Here is a 6,973-nt window from a genome sequence, read left to right as displayed (position 1 = left end):
TCCCACTCCTGCGGCCAGGGTGCTGCTGCTGCCTCCCTTCCTGGAGGTGCTATCGGGGTGACAAATGGCGATGGTAGAGCGCCTGGAAAACACCACGTGTGCCCGCGAGTGCAGGCATGACCCTACACCACGCCATCGTGGCACGTCCTGCCCTGGCCTCTCTGTGTTGAAGGAAGGCGCAGCCAAACACACCCATACAGCCGTCGCACACACGGTGGGAGTTCATGGTTCTCTAGCCCTTCTTTCTAGCGTGTCTGGGTAAAGCCTGTCCACAGACAGGAAGGGACAGCGTTTCCTTCTAAACACACACACACACACATACACACACACACACACACACAGCAAATAATGTTCATTTAATGTTTAAAGAGCCTCATGAAAGTTCAAAGACGTTGCATGTTCAGCCTATGGATTTCATTATCACAGGTGTGTAGGAGGAAATGTCTGTCTTGTTCCTGTTGTGTAAAAGGGGGAAGAGACAAGTGAGAAAGCTAAGAGATGGGCCGCAGTGATGGGTGCCTCCCCACTCTACCCTCCAACTTGCTGTTCGATTAATTTCCTTGATGTGGCTTTCTCTCTTTTTTTTTTCCTAAAGAGATATATTTCCCCTTTATGGCTTTCTCTTAATAACATTTACTGAGCATCTATTATGTACAAAAATCCACTGCATTCCTATATACTAACACTGAAATTTCAGAAAAAGAAATTAAAAAATTCTTCTTGGAATGAAAACAAACAGATTAAACACAGAGGAGTAAACTTGACAAAGGATGTGAAGGACCTACTATATACTGAAAAGTACAAAACATTATTAAAAGAGTTAAAAAAGACCCAATGAAATGGCAAGGCCTTTTCAAATGGGTGGGGTTCCACTGAAGGTTTAGAAAGCCTGGAGAATAGAAAGGAAGATTGGGAAAAATAACAAGGGAAAGGGATTGAGTGGGTATTGGGAATAAAAGCCTGGAGGAGTCAAAAGATGGGATGCGAACTTTGGGGACTAAGGCAAACGCATATGCACCGATTATTTGCTGCTTGAGGTCAGCTCTTGTGAAAATAGCGCCGCACTAAGGAAAGTGGCCACTTCCTTAAGGTGGTGGGAGGGACCCCCAATCTCCCTTTGGTTTCCCCCATGGGGACTATAGCATACAGAGTGTGGGGTTAGTTTGTGCCTTTCACCTTCTGATACCCATCAGTAGTTCTCAAGTACGACTGGGATTCCTTTCCCTTCCCCACGTTTCTAAATCACTGAATGCCAAAAAAAAATACAGATTCATAGGCCCACCCACTGCAAAACCACACAGAAAAATAAGGTTAAGCTTTTGGGTGCAGGGACCTCACAATCTGTATTTTGAGGAACACAGGAGTTTCTAACACATTAAAATGTGAGAACTACTGGTGTCAATTCTTTTTTTCTTTTTTTTTTTGGTGGGGGGGGCATCCTGTGTGATTCATGCCATGATTTGGATCTCACCCTTGTGTATGTATCAGATGAGACAATCAATGTGTAAGAAAAGGTTTTTTTAGATGGTAACATCCAATAAAATATTAGGTATAACTGCCATTAGCTATTTGATGTAATTTTGTAATTGAATCATTAGATGTTAGCCATTCAAGGCAAAAGATCCTTATAAATACCAAAACATCATTAGGTTGATAGTGATGTAATTGTTCTAATTTGCATATCTTTAAAGATGATTTCAGTATACTTGTTCAAAAGTTCTTTTCATTGTTCTTTCTGGCCCATGTTGCTAAAGGTAATCTTGTGATTTCTGCTGATAATATTAATTTCTTTCCTGATTTCCTTTGGATGGACTCCATTGTCAAACCAACCTGAGCTTATGCCCTACCTCTGCGACCTGCAAACTGTGATAGTTAGCCATGGAATTTTCCTCTCCACCCTTGCTTTCTCATCTGTAACATGGAAAATGAAAAGCCTACTATGTAAGGCTGTTGGGAGAATTAAGAGTTCAGTTAACATAGTTGCACACGGCACTCAACAAAAGGTTATCATTAACCTGTCTTTAAATGAGATCTTTCCCCTAAATTTGATAACTTCGTAGCATGTTACTCTTTTATAATCTTGTCACAGTTCTGCCATGCAAAGCCCCCTGATCTCAGCTTCACTAATTTGCCATGTGTAATGACTCTGATGAAACAAATTGTAATTACAGTGGAAGATCACTCAGAACATTAGCACTGCCGCAGTGGCTTATTCCTGAGCTGTCTTACTTGCATGCTAATCTTCAGCACCTCCTTTGGTGACCAAGCCAAATGCTTAGGACCACGTTTACTAGTCTGGCAATGGCTAACACGAACAGGAGACAGAAGAGTAGGCGACTGTCTAACCTAAAAGAAGTTATTTCTTCACCAATTTCCCCCACTCTTTTAATATTGTGATTGATTCTTAGTCCAGTGGGAAAATGTATATAGTAGCCATGTTTCACACATACATAAGCATGTCCTTGGCCAAGAGCAGGCAATTTACATTATTCATTTTTTATGATGGGAGTTTATGAAATTTCTTCAGTTTATGGGAATTGTTATAAAATCTAGAGAATTAGAAGGAAAACTGGAGGAGACTTCTTCTATTTAGTGTTGGTAAAATAGCAGTTAAAGTGTACTTCTGGGTAAATGAGTAATAAAAGTTGTCAAATCTAAAGTTGATTGACTGGAATTTATTCTAAGTTTTACAACAGATCTTAATCAAAAGGTTATAGCTGTGAGGGCTTTCCTGACAAAATATGTATATATTTAAGTTTCATTGGTTACAGAATTACATTAGATCTAACTGATGTAAATGGAAATTTATTCAGTGGAAAAAAAATCCCACCACCATAATGCATTCATTTGCATGTGCAACACCAGTTCAATCTTTCTCAGTTTTTTTTTTCTCTTTAACTCTCTCCTTCCAAATGCTGTCATTCAGGATAAAAATTGATAGCAGCAAAAACATTCTAATTAAGATTTTAAGCTACATAAAATATATAATTCTAGGTTTTGAATTGATTTCCTTATAAAAATGTCAACATCCATGGTGTACATCTGATAGGAGAAACTTATCAGAGTGACACTTAAATCCTTTCTCTTTGACTAATGGGAGGATGGGTGTCCCCATGTTATCAGATCCTCAGTTTTATTCTAATTGCAGTAGTTGCTTTGAGGTTTGCCTTTTGTTTCTTTTTCTCCTGTCCATCCTATGGCACGTCCATTTTCTGGAAAATGCAATAAATTATTTCAAAAAAAATTGAGTCCTTAGATTTTTTTAAAAGAACAATGACCTTAAAGCTGGTAGCCCGGGATTCTCCTTGGCTGTGATTTCATGGGGCAATACTGGAACCAAGACCAGGTGTCCCCGGGATTCCATGAATAGAGGGTGCTGTGTATGTCTGCAGGTGCCACATTGCTGTGCAGATCATGGACATTTCAGTGGAACTGGGGGATTGGTGACCCCTTTTACAGCACGGGGGTGGCATGACGGGGTTGTAGACTTGAGATTGGGAATTCTGGAAATGTCTTGGTGGTGATAAATCCTGTACTTCACAGGGGAAAGAGCTGCTCCTATCTGCCTATATACTTACTGATCTATCCTTACTACAGGGCAAGCTTTTGGGGGATCTGCGGGACAGGGTCTATTTTAGTCAGATCACAGTGGTCCTGGATCAGGTAAAGCACCACATTCAAACACACCTCCTACCATCCTTTCTGCATGACCTCAGCTTCCGGTGGTTGCCTGGCCCCTGGCTGGGAATCTTCTGGTGATTCCTGCTTGACAGATGCATGCTCCAGAGTTAAAACGAGTGCTCCACCCTTTGGACACAGCTGGTTCAATTCATTCTCTCCAGTGATAGGACTTCCTGTGTTAGTGGATAGGATCTCTGTGTTAGTGGTGAAAGTCTTAAGGACATTGACAAAATAAGGAAGAATGTAGACTTGTGATTGTCTGCCCAAGTTTGATGTAATATGTTAAAGTAAAAACATCTCTTCCCCCAAAGAATTTCTCAGTTCTAGAATGGGTTTCAGGAGTTAACCCACCCCCTAACTTAGGCATATTTTGCATATCATATGCCTACAATTATTTCTTGGTAGCTGACTCTGGTTTTGGTTGCTTCCTGTTCAGCATTTCTCAAGAGTTTTGTGCAGTGAAAGATGGCACAAACAGTCCAAGCCTGGGTTAATGCCTTATTTTGGTACCCTCATCTCACCTGTGCTATCATCATATTTTCACACTATCTGGAAATTTCCTTTTGCTTCTAATTCTCATCCTCAACAAGAAGGTGTTGCTTATATTCCTAGGAGTATTTCTGGCCTTAGCCATGCCTGGAATTAGGAAGTGTTCCCAAACTGATGAATGAATGAATGATTAACTACTGAGGCACTGTAATAATTATTAGCATTTTTAACTGGTAGGCATTCAGGGTGGTGTTTGGTACTTAAAACCCACTTCCTTTTTGGACACACTTAGGAAGTTATTTACATAAGGTAGTGGCTTTTATTAGAATCAAGGAAAACCTGAATTCAACTGTCATAACTACCCTCTCCATTACAGTAGGATGGGACTCCCCAATAAAGGTTCCTGTTCCACCCTCCTACTCACCCATACATCACACAGAGCAAATTTCAGGTCCATGTAGCCAACCAATGGTTGGTCAGGGATCTAGAGCCGATAGCTAGGAGGAAGGCTGGGCCTGCAGGGTAGCCCTTCCTCAGGTGCAATGCCCGATGGCACAGGGAGCAGGGGATGTGCCCTTGGGTGCAAGCACAGGGAGGGAGCTGGACTCTGCGATGGAGGAAAGAGGTTGGCCTTGGGCTGCCTGAGAAGTGTGCCAGTGTGGGAAGGGAGTGCCCTCATCCACGTGGATGGGCACCACCTTTCTCTGTCATGACCTTGCCTGCCACTGACAGGTGGCCCAATGAGTGTCAGTGTAGTAGCTATGCTGGTGGGGAGGAGCTAAGAAGAGGTTGATAGAGAAGCTGGAGGGAGATAATTGCCTTCCTCTATGTGCTGAGGCAGAAAAGGGGAAGACACAGGGAAGGCGTTCCCTCCCTTTTGCAGATAAAACCCAGCGTGACAGATCTCTGTGGCCTTTAGAGGTGACTCCATCTGACTGGAAGGGTCAGCGCATCAACCATGAATACCATATGTCCTCATTTCGAAGACAGCTTAACCGATATGGCAAGCTAATAATAGCTCCTGAGGAAACAAAGAAACACTTCCATGGAAAATGTTCTTAATAGAACTTCCTTGCTGACTGATCGATTGCACTGCCGGGCTGCCCCTTCCCTAAGAGAAATGGCAAATTTGGCAAAGTAAGCTCTGCCTAAGGAAACTCGGAAACACACCGGGGAGATGCACGGGCTGTGGAATCTCCACAACGGCTGGCCTCGTCCTACTTTGTGCAGCAGCGAAATTGACAAGGTGCTCAGGCATCAGAAAAGCTGCACATTACAGCACTTGTCCTTCAGTGTATCCTCTCTCCTTATTTACATATTTCCCATAAAAGGTACATCTTCAGAGTTCAGCTCCTAAAAGCGAACATGCTAATTTTCTCACAGATCTATTATGTATGAATGAGAAGAGTCTATTCCTTCCTCAGTGTGTGGAGGATTTGTGCGTGTAACCCCCCATTAGTGTTAATGGCAGATCTATGCATAATTTCCCTGACTCCCAGAATCCAGGCCGCCTGCCTAAGCCACATGCAATTACTTACACACACAATGATAGGGAGCTGAGACTGGGGCCCAGAAAGCTGGGTTTGAAGGCAGGATTTCAAGTTTTCACACTTTAGGGGTCTGTGTTCAAAAAAGAAGGTTGCAAAGGATAGAAGAGATTTGCTTATCTCAAAACACCTATAGAACGTTTCATGGCTTCTGTGTGTTAAGATAGCTCTCTGGCCCTAACCTGTTTAGCTCAGTGGATAGAGGGTCGGCCTGCAGACTCAAAGGTCCCAGGTTCAATTTTGGTCAAGAGCATGTACCTCGGTTGCGGGCACATCCCCAGTAGGGAGTGTGCAGGAAGCAGCTGATCGATGTTTCTCTCTCATTGATGTTTCTAACTCTCTATCCCTCTCCCTTCCTGTCTGTAAAAAATCAATATATATCCTATATACCCTCTCCCGCCTCCGTGGCAGCTCTAAGAATGTCCGACTGCAGCTTAGGACTGCTCCCTGCTGGCAAGTGGACATCCCCCGAGGGTTTGCTGGGTTGCCAGAGGGATATCTGACTGCCAGCTTAGGCCCGATCCCTGGGGAGGGGGCCTAAGCCAGCAGGTGGACATGCCCCGAGGGGTCCCAGACTGCGAGAGGTCACAGGCCGGGCTGAGGGACCCCCCTGAGTGCACAAATTTTTGTGCACCGGGCCTCTAGTATATATATATAAAAGAAAGCTTTCTGCCCCACAAGCCTGAACTGGTAGCAGTCAGGGATTGCACGGCTCTGTAGGGTGCCTGGCTCACAGAAAGTGCATAGTCCTTTTTTGTGTGATTGAACAAATGAACAATATAAGTCTTTTCTTAATAGGTTTGGTGATTCACTGGATTTTGGCATTTGATTTGCCTCTGGTGTCCTCAGATTTGGGGTTGGAAGCCTTTTACTTGCTATTATGTAACACGTTTCCTAGATGGCAGAAACTTTACCTGCATTGTTACAATGAATTCTCCTAACAACCTTATTATAGACTAGAGGCCTGGTGCACAAAAATTTGTGCACTCAAGGGGACGGGGGGGCCTGGCCTGTGCCCTCTCTCAGTCTGGGACCAATCTGGGGATGACCACCTGCTGGCTTAGGGCCGCTCCCCGGGGGGATAGGGCCTAAGCTGGCAGTCAGTCATTACTCTGGCAGCCCAGGAGCCCACAGGGGATGTCTACTTACCAGCGGGAAGCAGGCCTAAGCTGCAGTTGGACATCCTTAGTGCTGCAGAGGAGGCAGGATAAGCTCCCACCACCACTGCTGTACTGGCAGACATAAGCCTGGCTTAT

This window comes from Myotis davidii, unplaced genomic scaffold, assembly GCF_000327345.1.
Source record: "Myotis davidii unplaced genomic scaffold, ASM32734v1 scaffold1146, whole genome shotgun sequence".
NCBI lineage: Eukaryota > Metazoa > Chordata > Mammalia > Chiroptera > Vespertilionidae > Myotis > Myotis davidii.
Note: the sequence above shows the minus strand (reverse complement) of the source record.